This window comes from Gastrolobium bilobum, unplaced genomic scaffold, assembly GCF_033153095.1.
Source record: "Gastrolobium bilobum isolate Gb01-03AN ecotype WA unplaced genomic scaffold, APGP_CSIRO_Gbil_v1 utg49475, whole genome shotgun sequence".
Lineage (NCBI taxonomy): Eukaryota > Viridiplantae > Streptophyta > Magnoliopsida > Fabales > Fabaceae > Gastrolobium > Gastrolobium bilobum.
Genome location: NW_026895710.1, coordinates 133,822 through 150,895, shown reverse-complemented (window position 1 = coordinate 150,895; position 17,074 = coordinate 133,822).

Below are 17,074 nucleotides of genomic sequence, written 5' to 3'. Positions count from 1 at the left end.
ATCCACTTGCATATGTCTATAATATATTAAACTGACTCGAGTGGAAAGTAGATTTATTCAGCGCTTACTATAAGTCTATAACAAAATAGTGATTTTGAAAGCCAACATCTTTCTAAACTTTATATCCCCGATTGGTCTAACAAATAAAGTGTTTCTGGGGTGAATAATATCAAATTATCAATAACAATGTTTGCATCGATTGTCACCTGCTTAAACACCCTTTCTACGACCCGAGTTAATTTATCCTAGCCAGTATAATTGGAAGGTTCAAAAAGGGATCGGCAAGGCGTGGTTCAAATAATCTATGAACTAGATACTGTTTCTACTTGAAAGTTACAAGGTCTATCATTTGTGACACCAGAAAAATTATACTTCTAGTTTTACTATTTTAGGAGTGGGGTGAACTAGTGAGAAAAAGTGATCCTAGAATTTGTACCTGTGAGCCATTTAATCAAGTCTTCAAGTATCTTTCAACCTTCCTTCGGATAAAACCTTCTTTAAAGTGGTTTTGTTTCTGAAGTGTACAAGTAAGAATAATGAATTAAAATTACGTACTTTAAATTAAATTATAAATAGATGTATCGTTAATTGGGTACTTTAAAATAAATTCACTTTATATTAACTTTTCCCTTTCCATGAAATTGTTATCTAAAGAAGCTTTTCAAAGAAGTGGGCGAAAAATATTTACCATAAATAAATTAAAAAAGAGAGGGAGGGGGGATTTAGCTAGTCGTTTATATAAGTAATAATAATAGTGTTAAATGCCACAGCCTATTTTGTGACAAGTCCAAAAAAATATAAAGCGAACAAATCACTACTGTTTAATCAAGTGATTTGTTATATATATATATATATATATATATATATATATATATATATATATATATATATATATAATGTAGGGAAATGGTTTACCTTTGAATGACTTACCCCACATGCTTCTTCTTTTTTTATCATTCATCCCATGTGCTTTTTTTCATCCAATTCCCACCTTAATAGCGTTATAATTAATATGATTATTCTATCATTCTTATAAAAACATTCTTTAACTAGCTTATGTAATTTTTTTCTCCAAGCTCTGCAAAAAATTTTAACCATACAAAATTTTTCCAGTTTCAGAAAAAATTTACGAAGTTCATATAAATAGGTAATAAATTTAATAACCAGCATTTATATGGTATCCATTTTATCATGATTTTGATATAATTGATTTTGAAAGAATTAGTCATTTAAATAATTAATTTTAAAAAATTAATGTAAATATAGGTGAAGTTTCACACATAGAGATCGACACATATTTCCGAGAGAATTCTGACATTATTAAGGCAACTTGAATCTGGCACAAGGGCGATGATGAAAGTTTCTTAACTTTGGAATGCGTCAAAGTGCCAATCGTTTTAAAGATAATATTCACTTCACAATTCAATTTTAATTATTTTTTGTTTTCAATTTCTTTGTGTTTTGTTCGGATAACAATGCTGTGTACAAAGAGAATATAATGGTGTTAATTAAGTATATAATAATTATGTATATGCTGAAATTTTTTCCAAAAAATTTACACAATTTCATCACCTTATTACTGGAACTTCACAAATTTTGTATGGTTAAAAACCCTTACAGAGTTTGGGGAAGAAGATGATACAAGGTAGTTGAAGTGTATTTTTTTAAGAAGGGTAGAATAATCATATTAATTAGAAAATCTAATAATGTTAAGGACAGACTTGGATGGAAAAAAACACAGGAGTAAATAATAATAATAATAAGCATAGGGGTAGGTGATTCAAAGACAAACCACATGAGGATATTAATATATTAAATTGTCCAAGAAACATAATTGTATAAATTGAATAGGATGTTAACGTAGTTATCATGCATAGGCGCAATACCCTAAGATTCCTTATTTATATGTTACGGTCAAGGATAATGAGCCCAAGCAGAGGAGAGCTGGGGCTCCCTCATGGGCCAAGGGCTTTATCAATGATGTGAAGTAGGGCCATTAGTATCAGAAGTCTATTGTTGCGTTGTTAGTTTGTTGTGTTAGTTCGCTGACGTGGCTATGATTTGTGAGTCTTGTTAATATTTTTTCTCTGTTCATCTTGTTCTTCCCAATTGAGATACCAAGATAGGATCTGCTATCTTATCATTGGTGCTTTTATCTATGTTGGGCTCAACAAGAAATCCACAATGCGCGTTCAAGAATTAGCTGAAGAGTTTGGAGCATTTCAAATTCGCATCGATTAGAGTTTGGAAGAAATGCAAGTTAGGGTCGAGCAACGGTTCAATGAACATCAAATCAGTTCGTCAGTATCAATGTACAACTTCAACAGATACATGTAGCAATTGTTGGTGCTGAGGTTCATTCAGGTGAAAATGTTCAATTGCGTGGTGCGCAATCTTCATTTTTCACTGATATTGTGGGAACACAGCAACCACGACTGGATCCTAATGATCCAAGATCATTGATGAAGTCAATTCGTATAGAGCTTCCTGTATTCAATGGCACAGATCCAAATGGCTGGATTTTTCGCATGGAATTATACTTTGGCTTACAACTAGTACTTGATACCATTAAGGTTCGATTAGCTGGGATGAAAATGGAGGGTTTGGCGAGGCCATGGTTCCACTGGTTGTTCAATGGAGGTTCTATTCATTCTTAGGAGGATTGGAAGCTGGCGGTTCGGCAGAGATTTGATGGAACTACATATCAGGATTTACGGGGAGTGTTTTCGAAGTTGACACAAGATGGTGCACTAAGTGACTATATCAGAAAATATGAGGCTTTGATTAATCAAGTCATAGAGTTCTCTAATGAGGTGCTGATGTGTTTCTTTGTATCAGGTTTGATTCCTGATTTACAGAGAGCTATTCAAGTTCATTCTCCCACATCCCTCAATTAGGCTATGCAACTAGCTATTACATACAATGCTCATTTTGTGGAATTGCGTTCGTCTTTCTCGTCGTCAAGTAATAAGAGGAATTTTGTTAAAAACTCTTATACTGTGGAGCAACCAATCCCCCTTACTACAATTGCTCTGAACCAAAAACCTGTGGTTCCTACATTTCCTTCAATTGTGCTTGTTAAGAAGTTGGCTCATGAAAAGTTGTAGAGGAAGAGGGATTTGGGGCTTTGCTATACCTTGTGAAGAGAAATGGACTTCACGACATAGATGCAAAGGAAAACTCTTCCTCATGGCGGGAGATTCGGAGGAATTAGCATCTGATGCAAAGGCAAATTGTTTGGCAACCTAAAGTGGCACAAGAAGAATGAAGCAGCTCTGCATTCACTTGAAGGTGAGCGTAATTTTGGGAATATCAAGGTTGAGTGGTTTGGGACGAGTTCTATATGACTACGAGGAGTTGTCTTTAAAGTTTATGACTAAGAATGGTAGGGTGATTTTACAAGGAGAAAAATCTTGCAAGGAGTTGGAGTCAATTGGCCCACAATGTTTGTATATGCAAGGGAAGAGCACCTTTGATATATTACCTCATCTATTGAAGTTAAAATGGATACTCCCTGTTTCCATTTGGGATATCTTGGGTGAAATTTCAACCAGCTTTTTAGCTTCCACGGGAGTTGCCACCTACTAGGGGTTGTGATCATGCTGTCCATTTGGTTGAGGGAGCGAAACTTATTAATGTGAAACCATACAAGTATGCACATCATTAAAAGGCAGAGATTGAGAGGCAAGTCTCAAATTTGTTAACCTCTGGTTTTATCAAGGAGAGTATGAGTCTTTTTCTTCACCTGTGTTGCTTGTGAAGAAGCAAGATAACTCTTGGAGAATGTGTATTGATTACTGAGCATTGAATAGAATTATAATTAGAGATCGCTTCCCAGTTCCAACAATTGATAATCTTTTAGATGAACTTAAGGGAGAAAGTGTCTTTTCCAAGTTGGATTTGAGGAGCGAGTACCACCATATCCTATTAAGACCTAAAGATACCCCTAAAATAGCCTTTAGGACCCATGAAGGGCACTATAAGTTCTTGGTAATTTCGTTTAGTTTGACTAATGCCCCTTCAACTTTCCAAGCGGCCATGAATCGCATGTTTAGGCTTTTCCTTTGAAAATTTATTATAGTGTTCTTTGATGATATCCTCATTTGCATTGGATCTATTGAAAAGCATTATGAACATCTTTCTGTGGTTTTGAGCTATCTGCAAGAGAATCATTTTATGGTGAAGCTTAGCAAGTGTGAATTGCTTTAATTGAAATTGATTATCTTGGTGACTTGGTGTCTGGGGATGGAGTAAAAGTTGATCCAAGAAAAATTTCTTTTATGTTGCAGTGGCCACAACCAAGGAATGTAAAGCAGTTGAGAGGTTTTATTGGACTCACATGGTACTATAGACGATTCATTAAGCATTGTGCCGTAATAGCTTCCCCTTTGACTGATCTGTTGAAGGGAGATTCATTTAATTAAAGTGAGTTAGCTAAGAAATTGTTTAGGGAATTAAATGAAACCATGTCACAAACTCCAATGATGATTTTACCTGACTTTTTGTTGCCCTTTGTAGTGGAGACAGATGCCTCTTCTTTGGGTATATGGGCTGTTCTTCACCAGCATAATCGTCTTATTGCTTTCTTTAGCAAGAAACTTGGTCCAAGAATGCTTCAGCCTCAACCTATGTCAGAGAATTGTTTGCAGTGATATAGACAGTAAAGAAATGGTGCCATTATTTGTTGGGATCCAAGTTTATTATTCGCATAGATCATCGCAGCTTGAAGGAGTTGTTGACACAAACGATTCAGATTGTTGAGTAGCAAAAATATGCTTGTAAGCTGATAGGGTACAATTTTAGCATCGAGTACAAGCCCGGTGCTGCTACTATTGTGGCTGATTCCTTGTCCAGATGCTTAGAAAAGGAACAATCAGGTATGGTATTGTCTTTGGTTTCTGAAGAAACTTTTTAATTGGTTAGTTAAATTAGAGGTGAGAACCTTTCTGACTCTGAATTGGCTAGTATACATTTGAAGTCACATAACAATGAATTGGGAAATATTGATACATCTGATAGAGAAGGAATCCTTGATCATAAGCATAATTTCTTATTGGGTTCCAATTCTAGTTTACGGCACATTGTGATGAGGGAGGCACATTATACTCCTTTGGCATGAGGAAGGATGTTACAAATTATGTCAAGCAGTGCTCCACTTGCTAGCTGGTTAAAACTGCTACGACTCCTCCTTTGGGGTTACTCCAGCCCTTGTCTATACTGGAGGGTTTTTTTTGAAGATCTGAGCATGGATTTCATAACGGGGTTACCCAATTCTAAAGGATTCAATGTCATCTTGGTGGTAGTAGATCGTTTGACAAAATTTTCCTACTTTGATGCTCTGGCTACTCCTTACACGGCTGCTAAGGTGGCCTCTTTGTTTTGTAATATGGTGGTGAAGTGCAGTAGCCTTAAAACATGTGATTTTGATCCAAACTGATTTTTGATTGATTCTTTCTTACTTCTCACACATGAATACAATTTTCTAATATCAAACTAATAATGTTCCACGTGTGTGAGTCATTGTATGCATGGATCATGTATGTATGTCACTTGTTTATGAGTTTATTGCTTCTAAGTACAACCTTGAGAGGAATGGCTCAATAAACTCTATTCTCAACATTCCTAAGACTCTAAAAGATATTACAAATAGTGTAAACACGAGTCTTTATTTTTCTTCAAGTATCTTCATGATTTGAGTCTTCTAGTTCCTTTCTTCACTTGAGACCTTTGACTTTGTAGTTGACTTTTCACATTTGAGTAGTCCCTTCACTTTTTCATGTTGCCTCACTCTTCTAACTTCATTTAGGACTTATTGCACTGCCTTCTATGTTGTGCATCCATGCTAAGATAGTTGGTTCTTTGTAATCATCAAAACTTCAATGAATTAGTCTTGGTGACTTATGGTTCAACATAAGATGGCACCAAAGACTGGACAACACATTAAACATGGTGCTACCAAGGCAAGGGAGTCCTGCCACCCACAACCAGATCTACATATCAATCTTACTCAATGAAAATAAAATGATATATACTATAAGTGTGGGTTTCAGTTGGACAGTTCTGGCCCTTTGACAAGGATGTATGTAGAGACCCATGTCAAAATTTGGAGTTGAGCCACTTTTTGCATAGCAACCATAGCTTGAAGTACCTTTGGCATTGGTTAGATATTTCATAGCTAATTTTCTAGCCGAGGAAAATCCCACTGCGGTTCTGATGCAAGGGGTTGAGGTTGATATCACCTTTGCAACAATTCAGGAGATCTATTTGTTTACATATGTAGATGATTGTGATTGCTTTATATAGATTCAAGCTGACAAATATATTGAGCCACTCAACAGGTTAATGTCGCAATTCATTTTTAGAGATGCAAATAGACAGTGGCATGGAGACAAAGTTCACAAAAGAAATAGTCAAGGAGGCCTAAATTTGGGCATTGTTTGTGCATACTAGACTGCCACCTGTTCTTCGTGGACAACCTTGTCATGGAAAAATGTCGTAGTTGTCTATTGTATATTTTAGTACATAGGTTTCATAGAGACAATCTGAGAGTCAGATGGACCCATGTACTTTTTTATTATTACGAATAAATTTTTATGAATAAAAGGATTTTTTTATCTTGTTTCATATTGCATGTCTCAAATATTGAATATGAGTAACTAGATAAAGCCCTTGGAATGGAATGAGTGTCACATTGACGATCTGTGATAGGGATCACGATCATGAGGGCCCAATGTCACCGCACGCCCATTGCCAAAAATATGTCCCTAGTCTAGAGATACCGAGAATGGGGATTGGTGATCTCAGATAAGACTAGCACGACTTAGCTACTTGCATAGAGATAGAGGGTAGAGTCCTCGTGAGCTACAAACATGGAGATGTCTTTGCTGACTTGTGGGTGGACTTATTGGAGAATAGCTAGCACTGAACTGACCCACAAAGAGACACTACAAGAAAATCTCACAAATAGTATCAATAGGTAATGTCTCTTATTATTTAGGTGTGTCTTTTCTTAGACCTGACGTTGTCATATAGACATGTGCTCTGCAAGGCTTGCTTTGATTGTATACCTTTTTTTGCCTGAAACATGGAGAATCTTAGGTATACTCTTGGGCATGCCCTAAGGACTCAGGGCTAGTGTGACAAGCTGAAGGAATTCGTTAATCTCTGTGAGATATTAGGTTATCCGTAGACCGGTCAAATCGGGAAGACATTTACGGGACTCGAAATATAGTAAAGGAGTTATGAGATGGCCCGCTCTTTAGAGTCCGTAAATGAAGATTCCCTGTTTCGGCAAAAGCTAACCCTAGATCGTAGGGGTTGATACGCTTTCCTTGATCTAGGTCAATGGGATAAATAACAAGACGAAAGGACAATTCACACGGTAACCAAGTAGGTATAACAAGTTGATCATTTGATGAACTCAACTAGCTCTGGGACAACAAAGCATTGCTAGTGCTTTGTATTGTCATTAGATGGATTGGGCCTAATGGGCCCAAGCCATTTATGTCAGTGGCTATGTTGGGCCTGATGGGTCGTACACAAACACCTTAAGTTATCTTGAATTCTAGCATATGTGGTTTGGGCCCAATAAGGGATAATGGGCCTAAGTTGGTAAAGCCCACATATTGGGCCAAGTTGAACTTGATCCATGATGTAACGTAATTAATTTAAATGTTAAATTAATATAATTAATTTGAATTCTAATTATGAATTTCGAATTTGAAATTTGAATTTAAATATAGTCATTAAATTAGATTTAATGAAGATGGAGAAAATAAAGGAAACCAATCAATTAAATTGATTGACCAAAATTAAGGAAACTAATTAATTAAATTAATTGGCTGAAATTGGAGAAACCGATCAATCCAATTGGATAAAATTAAGAAAATTACCCAATAAGATTGAGATTTGATGAGAGCACTGATTTGACCTAGTTTTAGGTTAATGAGGTGTCACATATATAGTCCCCGTATTCCTTATTTTTCGTAACTCTTCTTCTCTAATTTTCTCCACTGAAACCTTAGCCAACACACACATATCAGTGTGGCGACTATCTCTCCCTTTATTAGGATCACCATTGGCGCCACTCACCTTTTTCTCTTTTCTTGAGTCTAGCGACCTCCATTGAAGGGCAATGGGTGTTCGAAGAAGTGTTTTTCTCTAACAAGACAACAACGTGGTGTGGATTTCCCATCAGAGGACTTGTGTTCTTCTAGTCGGAAAAGTTGATCAAGAACGCATTTGATTAGGAATGTTAATTCGAATAAAGGTATCAACTTTAAACGCCTAACATGTCTATTGCATGATTTATGGGTTGAATGTAACACCCCGATTTACCTAACTGGAATGCTATGCAAAACGGTACAGATGTGCACTTAAATTAATAAGAATTGCAGAAGACTTCCTATAAGTATCAACATAGTTCTCTTGAAACTACGTGACAAATTAAAACTTTTCCTCTGTATCCTTTATGTTCACAACATGATAATAAACTATACAACCCCATAGCTGCATAGAATTAAAACTTAACTTCAAATTATAATAGTTACCAATTCAGCAAAAATGGACAGCATAACCTTTGTTTATCGGACTATCCAAATTCTTAAGCCTGATATCCAGACATAACCAATACATAATAAATCATATTAACATCTTCAGAATCCATCCATAGATTCCTCCTTACTCATAGCAAACTTAAAACATACAGACATACTTCACTATACATAACATATCCAAACCTTTAACTACAAAACCCCAAATCAATTATATACAGTCGTACCAATAATATCTTTATCTTAAATACGCGATTTATTCAAAACACAACCATACACGCATAATCTCAAACATTGATCTATCATGCTGCTCTTGCTGTGTCTGCTAACCATTCTTTTCCGCATAGCTAGTTCTTTGAAAACTTGTCGTCCGAGGAAGCACTTGAGATGTGTTCGCATAACGCGGGGTGAGATATAAAGTCCCAGTAAACTCTAAGTTTATAGAATAGTCTCCCATTCTCAAGTTCACTTCCTGCATAATTGGTCAGCACACGCAGAATAGCAGAAACATACAGTTTTTAGACAAAACATACAGCACACAACATACAAAATTCCATATTATTAAATCTAGTTCAATTACATCCTGTAGTTAATTTACATGTAACCATAACAGTTTTAACAAGCAACTTAACATATTTAAATTACTTAACACTACGGTAAATAATAAATATGTAGACATACAACCGCTTTCAAACAACTTATTTAACTTAGTAAACCATTCACAGTTTACCAATAATTTTACAAAATTTACCATATAATCCAATGCTACAGTTCTTATGAAAGTTCTCATCTTTCTTCTGTTAACATGATACTCTCGGAGTAATATCTCCAAGTATCATAGCATTAACAGACATACTCACATTACTTTTTCACATTCTTCTTTCAAAAACCAATACTGACAATTTCATTAATTTTCAGAATATTAACAAAACTTACAAATACAATAAAAATCAACAGACAACAAATTAATTAAACAAATAGCAGAGAAAAACAGAATCAGTAAATATATTTAATTAACATAAATACATAACAAATAAGTTATTAGATAAAGCACATCATAATACAAAACAATTCATCAATTAAACAAATACATTAAACATTACAACACACACACATTCAATCTGTAACAGCCCGTTGTACACCGGTATTGTTAACATTAATTATGATATTAAGCGCAGTTCCAATCACAGCAGTTCATTTGTAAAAATGCGAGTAAACTTTTTCCGTTTATTACGCGAGCATTTAAAACAATAAAAACGTAATAAATAAAAGCTGTTACCGTAACTGTAAACTATTTGCGGAATAATTATTTAAACTACTTTTATAATATATATTACATCTCTTAAGTCACTAAGGGGTTCCCATAAACCCACTTAGCTAAAATATCACTTTTACGTTTTCTACCTATCCGAACATGGTTTGGTCTTTAATTTTCTGCGGACAAACTGAATTCTAAAAGTCTCCCATCTTTTGATATGTAATTCGAAACTTAATTACCTTTCTAAGAAGCTATCACACGAGTCATAAAGTTCTTGTTTGCTACGGATATCGCCGTTTGAAGTTGGACAAGCAAATCTGCCAGCCAATTCCAAAACAGCTCCAAACAACCTTCACTCAATCGAACATTCTGGAAAATATACTCAACCAATTGCTGTCAAATTTTTATACAATAAATTAAACACCTCAAGCTTCAATTTTACATATCATACACCTAATTTTACCAAGAAACGAAGTAGGAATAATTTTCCCAAACTCGGTCCAGATCAGCCCCATGTGCAGGGACCAACAGGGCAGTCAGTGTTATCTTCCTTCTACAGGCCGACTCACAACCCAGAAAATTACCAAATTTTACCACAAGATAGAGGATATCTCAAGCTTCAGAACGGCGTATGGAACATTCTTATCGGACCTTTGTGGAAGGAGATATGCTCTCTCAAAGTTCGCCTAAATTTTGCCAATTTATAGAAAATTCGCTAGAGTTTCCTTTGTTTTTCCTAAAATTCCCAAATTTGCAAAATTTTTTCTATGACCTCAAATTGTACCTAATAATCATTGGGTGGCATACACAAGGACCATCAATGCTTTGGGACTCTTACAATCAATCACAGTTTATATCCAATTACTCTTTTTCCATCACTTTACTTATTATTTTCAACTTAACATGTTTCAATCACCATAATCCATTTGTATGCATTCTTTGAATTATAAAACATCATTCACATCCTAAAATAGGCCTATTGCACTTTCATCATATTTCATGCTTCCATATTACATCAAGTATCCATGTACAATTTACAACTTGCAATTGACATATTACATTTTACAAACCATAATCTTAAAAAAAAAAACATAATAAATACTCCAAATAACATGATAATTCAAGACTAAACTTAGGCAAAGTACATCATGAACAAAATGATACTCATAATTCTAATCACATGCATTGTTCATGAGCTAAGTCTAGCCTAGGCCCAATGGCCAACAAAATGCAAAATATGAAATCCTATGTCCAATCATCCTACGGGCTTCTTGCCCGCCGCTCCAACTCCTCTGCTACCTCCTGAAATAAAGTCCCTAAAGCGGGGTGAGATATACGAATTTATCTCAGTAACCGAGAGATTATGGAGAATACTACGCCCAATGGTTCACTTCGATGCATATAAATAACATAACATAACATCCGAAAACGGGATAAAGCAAGGGATTTAGTGAAATAGGGGAGCATAGGGATACAAAATACGACGAAGTTAGAATGGTCAATGCGAAAACCACGCGACGTCCAGCCTATTGGCTCGGCATATAAGCCTACGGGTCTCAACCAAGGCGTGTTCCCAGAACATCATACCAAGGCACCCACCAACCATATCCACCCGAGACTTCCTAGTGTGCTCCTATCCGGATCACACACCACGACCCCAGGTCAACTGGAACTCCCTCTCGGAGACCTATCCAGTGGAAGTCCGTAACGCCTGAAGGCAAACCGTCTACTGTCCAGAGACACGGTACAACCTATATACCAACACACATACTATATGCATGAACATGTTATCCTATATTACTTACACACACTTCCTACCATCACCCTCAACGGGCAAGGTGGAACACACAAGGATATCACGCCCCAGTACCAAGAGTTACCTGTATAATCCTCTCCACGTAGCTCCAATGCAATATATATTCCGAGCTCGTTACACAACAGAAATGCCACAATCCCCTTTGGTCCGGGACCAAAGGCAACCCACTGAGCTCACGGTTCAGGGTTCAAATCCGCATAAGGCAACCTACATTGATCATATACGGATCATTAATATACGGTAAATCTATCAAAATCCAAAACGACAATTTCCTCCTCCCACCAATGTGAGGTTCGACCCTTATAGTGTTAAAATACAAAATATTTTTCTTTATTTTCTTTTCATTTTTCTTAAGCATCCCAAGGCTACCCCAATGTCATTTTAGGTGCCAATTAGCATCCAAAATCATTCTAACCTCACTTTGCCAATTAATTCACTCTAGGTTCTATGACCAATTCCACACAACCATCCACTTTTCCTTTGATTTCCAAAGCATTCAAACATCACACAACCCATTCAAATATCATTTAATCACACAATCCATCAACCCAATAATTTTACAACATCAAATTCCCTATTATCCTACATGTGGCCGAACTCTTCCTTGCCTCCGACCAAGGGATATCCAATCCTATTTAGCAATGCAATGCAATGCATCATAACATTATAATATTAAATCGTATAAACATCCAACAACTCAATTACACAATCCTATCACAATTCAAAATCACAAAGTGTTGGATTCCTCATCAAAATTTCCTAAGTTATCATAAATTTTCACCAATAAATTTTATGACATACATCACTCCAAAATATCATTCTAAGACATATTTATCTAATACACATTTTCAATTTGAGCTCTCTAATTCCACAAATCAAGCATGCAAACCCTAGGTTTCATAAAATTAAATTCATCAAATCAATCCATGAAAGGTGTTGTAACTTATCCACAATCAAGGCACAAGGCTCCTCCAATTGATCTCTAAGCAAAGCTTGAGCAACAACTACAAAAACCCCAATTTCTCCCCAAATTTTGTTGCTGTCTTTGCCTATTTTCTTACAATAGAGAGGGTTTCAAGGGAAACTAATCAGTGGGATGTGCTCGTGTGATGATTTCCAACAACTTTGCTCGATTCGGAGTAGTACTGAAGGAGTTATGAGAGATTGAAAATTTTGCAAGGGAAGGCCATGGAGGGGGGGGGGGGTGATCTGTTTTAGGAGAGAGAGAGAAGAGAAAAGATGATGAATAGTGGCATGGATGAGTTGTCATGTAGTCACTTAAGTGAGGTGAGACCCACCGCCATCTCACGCGATTTCAAAGTAATTCAAAACTCCCTCCGATTCCACTAAACGTCCATAATTTCATAACCTATTTAGAAACTCTAATTTTTAACATTAACCATTGTCCTTTAATTACCCTTTATCAGATGAATCCAGAGTTTTCCGGTCGTTCGGAGAAATTGCAGTTTTAAGCTGTTACGCGCGCCGTAGGCACGCTTCCCTAAACTCACTAATTTTCGTCAATTTTCATCAGAAATCATATTTACTAGTCCTATATACCATTTACAACTTATATTCAAACCTAGAGCTCAAAACTCAATCGACACGTTTTACGGTGCAATCGTACTGCAGTATTTTTACCCGGTAAAAATACTATTCACAGAATTTTCTAAAACTTGCCTACCTACTTAACTTTTCGTTCTGAATCCATTTTTAGGGTTATTTTTATCATTTGAGACCTCCTACTCAATTTTAGCTTCCTAGGGTTATGTGTTTGGCTAATTACCGTTTTACCCTTTCTTTGTATTTTGACCTAATCTTCAGGATTTCCACTAATCCTTCCCCTAAATCCTTATTTAATATATTATATATATTTTAGAAATGTGAGGTGTTATATTCACCCCTCTTTTTAGAATTTTTGTCTGCTAAATTAGCATCGTACCGGTCCTCTGACTCGGGATATAGCCAGGGAATCTCGTCCTTCCACTCTAAAGTAGCCTCCTCAGGTGTGCATCTCTACCATTTTACTTTTGTCACAGGCATAACCTCATTTTTGTAGTATCCATCGTTCCTCAATCCTTCACAAATACTTGTTTATTCCGGTGGTATGACTTTTTAATTCACAATATTATTAATTTTCCATGGGCTACGGTTTCACTTTCACTGATTTCTAGGTAATAATATAATTATGTCACCAATTCGTCTACCTCACCTCACTTCATTTTCATCTCTATCTATTTATCTGACCCAAGGTCACGCACAACAACATCAGACGATCTCCAAGTATATTTATTTGTCATTTCCTGAATATTTCAACTCACACTCTCTTTAGTATTTCAACCCCTTCGCTACCACTACTGTTTCAACAATACCCCAACATACCAGTCCTTTCCATTAATGTTACTAATCTTACCATTTCATTGCTTCCTTAGCTTTCACACAAGTACATACCTAGTTTCAATGGCACTTTACAGTACCCTATCATCCCAACTCACATTAAATTCCATATTTATACACTTTAATTTACTTTGTCACGTGTCTTCACATCTTCTTAGATAATCACAACTATATTATTCTCTTTGTGATACGAAACTAGCAACCCTCATAATAATTTATATTTCCGATTAGCCATTTAAGGCCTTCAACCACAAACCCATTCATGAAATTTTTCACCTACAGCGTCATATCAATAATTTTCACCTGCTGTTCGTCTATCTATCAAATTAGCCATCTCCAAGTTTAAACACAAAATCCATCGATGACTTCCGCATCCATGTATTATGCCTAAAATTTTCACCAACTAACCATTTTTACTCATCATTCTGTACCAATATTGTAGATTTAACATATTTTTTATTCATTTATACCTCCATTTCCTCATTATCGACATTTTTATCATGGATGTCCAACTTAAAATACTATATCGCAATCCTCACATATAAGTCTCCTCACATTGCAATTTCCAAACATGATCGTTTTATCACATGGAACTAATTTCACCCTTAAGCAATTTTCTAAAATTTTATCAATGCAGTGTATCTCCAAGGATATATCTCTCACCCTAGCATGTATCACCTACCGTACTCCAATCACTCCATCGAGTTATCAACATTTCTTTAGTCATCACAATTTAAGTTACTGATCCTTATTAGACATTTTCACTTAACTCCATCACAACTAACTTCTTATGAAAGGCCATCAGGCCACCATCTTAACTCCACGTTTTTTTTTTGTCACTAGTCTTCCTAGCAAAGCATTTACTCAATTATCAGTATTAACAAATTGCTATCCTTTCTCATAGGGCAAGAATCCCCAATAAACTTCACATTTTTCGTGGAACCCAAAATTCATGTCACCACACTTGGTGTACATATACACACATCCCCTAGTGCTCAGAAATCATACCTCAAAATACCTTCTAATGACATCTCACATATTATACCCCATTTGATATATTACTGTTCACTTAAAATTACCCGATATCACCTCTTGCGTTCTTTATACGACGCAATCTCTGTTGTGCTTTTACATAAGGCATCTCACCTGTACTAGTAGTCACATCGATGCAGGATACTCCCTTGTATCATATTCCTCATATAACATAATAATAGTCTCTGGGAACATAATCCGCGCGGAGATAGCCATACATTCCTAGCACATAAGTCGCACAGAGATAGTAATATCAAGTCATATATTGTGCACCCAGTACCGTATATAATGGCACAACGTGTACCCAATACATTCTAGATCACACATGGACCCAGTCCATTTGGTGTTTGTACCATATCCGTATATAACGGCAAAATGTGTTTGGTATATTCGCATGGGGATACCCCCCAATAATAATAATAGTAGTGGTATAATATAAACATATTACATATAGGTAAATTCATTATAACTTCCTCGTTTAATTCTCCCCACTGATAGTTTACTTTCATTTTGGTTAACCCTCAGACGTGTCTTATAACATCGTCATTATTACAATAATTCATATTCTCCTCATAATTTCGTACATATTTCCTAACTCTTAATAGTTCCTTCTATCATGTTATAGTTCAAATCCATTGTCCATTATTTCTTGCTCGTTACTCCCCTTGGCAGTTGTACAATATCTATTACGTTTCAAACATCGTCACTCTATTTATCGATTCTTCAATACGTTACGAGGAATGCCATCATTTACTGGTTCACGCAGTCCGCACACAGAGGCCATCCAATGAGTTCCACTTCAAACAGTGTCCATCTGGGACTCCCAAGAGTCATACCTCTTAGGATCCAATCCCCAAAGGGAAGCCCAGAACAATTTCACGGTCACAACATCTGCATACCGGCACTCAGGTTCACTTAAGGTATATATATATATATATATATATATATATATATATATATATACTTGCACTTACGCCATCGCAAGACCATTGTCCACTTATCCTTTCAAGATGTAGACTGACAATCAGTCCATTAAGTATAATCCACCTATCCTTTACTAATATTCTCTGTCATTTAAGTTTATCCAATGGCATATCAGCCTATTCAATGGCCTGTAGGCCCAGTGTGTTCCTAGACATAAGATCTAGTGGGTACTTCCAAGGGTATCCTTTAACTATAATCTACTCTTTGGTTAACACTACTTGACAATCCACACAGTGCATCGCTACAGGGAAAGACCTGTCCCCACTACTAGGAGACCATATCTATATGCATAAATACTATATCACATCATATATATTTTTTCTCCTAAATTCATATCAATTATCAATTTATTTTGCAAGTACACTACCTTTTGTAGTATATATCCACACCACTGGATCCTAATTTCTTATACCATTCTCATTACTATTTTATATGAGATTATACCATTCAACCGTCCTACCCCTTTACCAATGGCAATTCTGCCAATTAAACTCGATATCCATTAACTACAATAGTGCCTTCATTGTACATTTATCTTGTGCCATTCACGGCGATTCTCTCCACTTCTTCTTTATACACATAATTAGGGGTGGCAATTCGTGTTCATGGGTCGGGTTCGGTCGACCTGTGTATGACACGAACACGAATAGACTCAACCCAAACACGACACGATTAACAATCGTGTTATAAATCTCAACCCGTACACGACCCATGTATAAACGGGTTGACACGATACAACCCGAATTTGAGGGCAACCTGTATTTACACGACACGACACGACACAACCCAACACGACCCGACCCGACACGAGTAAACACAAAGTGATATTAATTCAAATCATATTAAAAATGTTTAATCTAATTCAAATCAAAATAACTTACTACATTGAACTCCATCAATCCAATATCAAAACATAATTAAATGCAAACTACAACAAATGTCTCATTCTTACAACAACTTCTTCCACCAAAATACAAATTAAGATCACAAATTCAAGATCATTTAACTGATTAAAAATTTGAAATATAAAAGTCA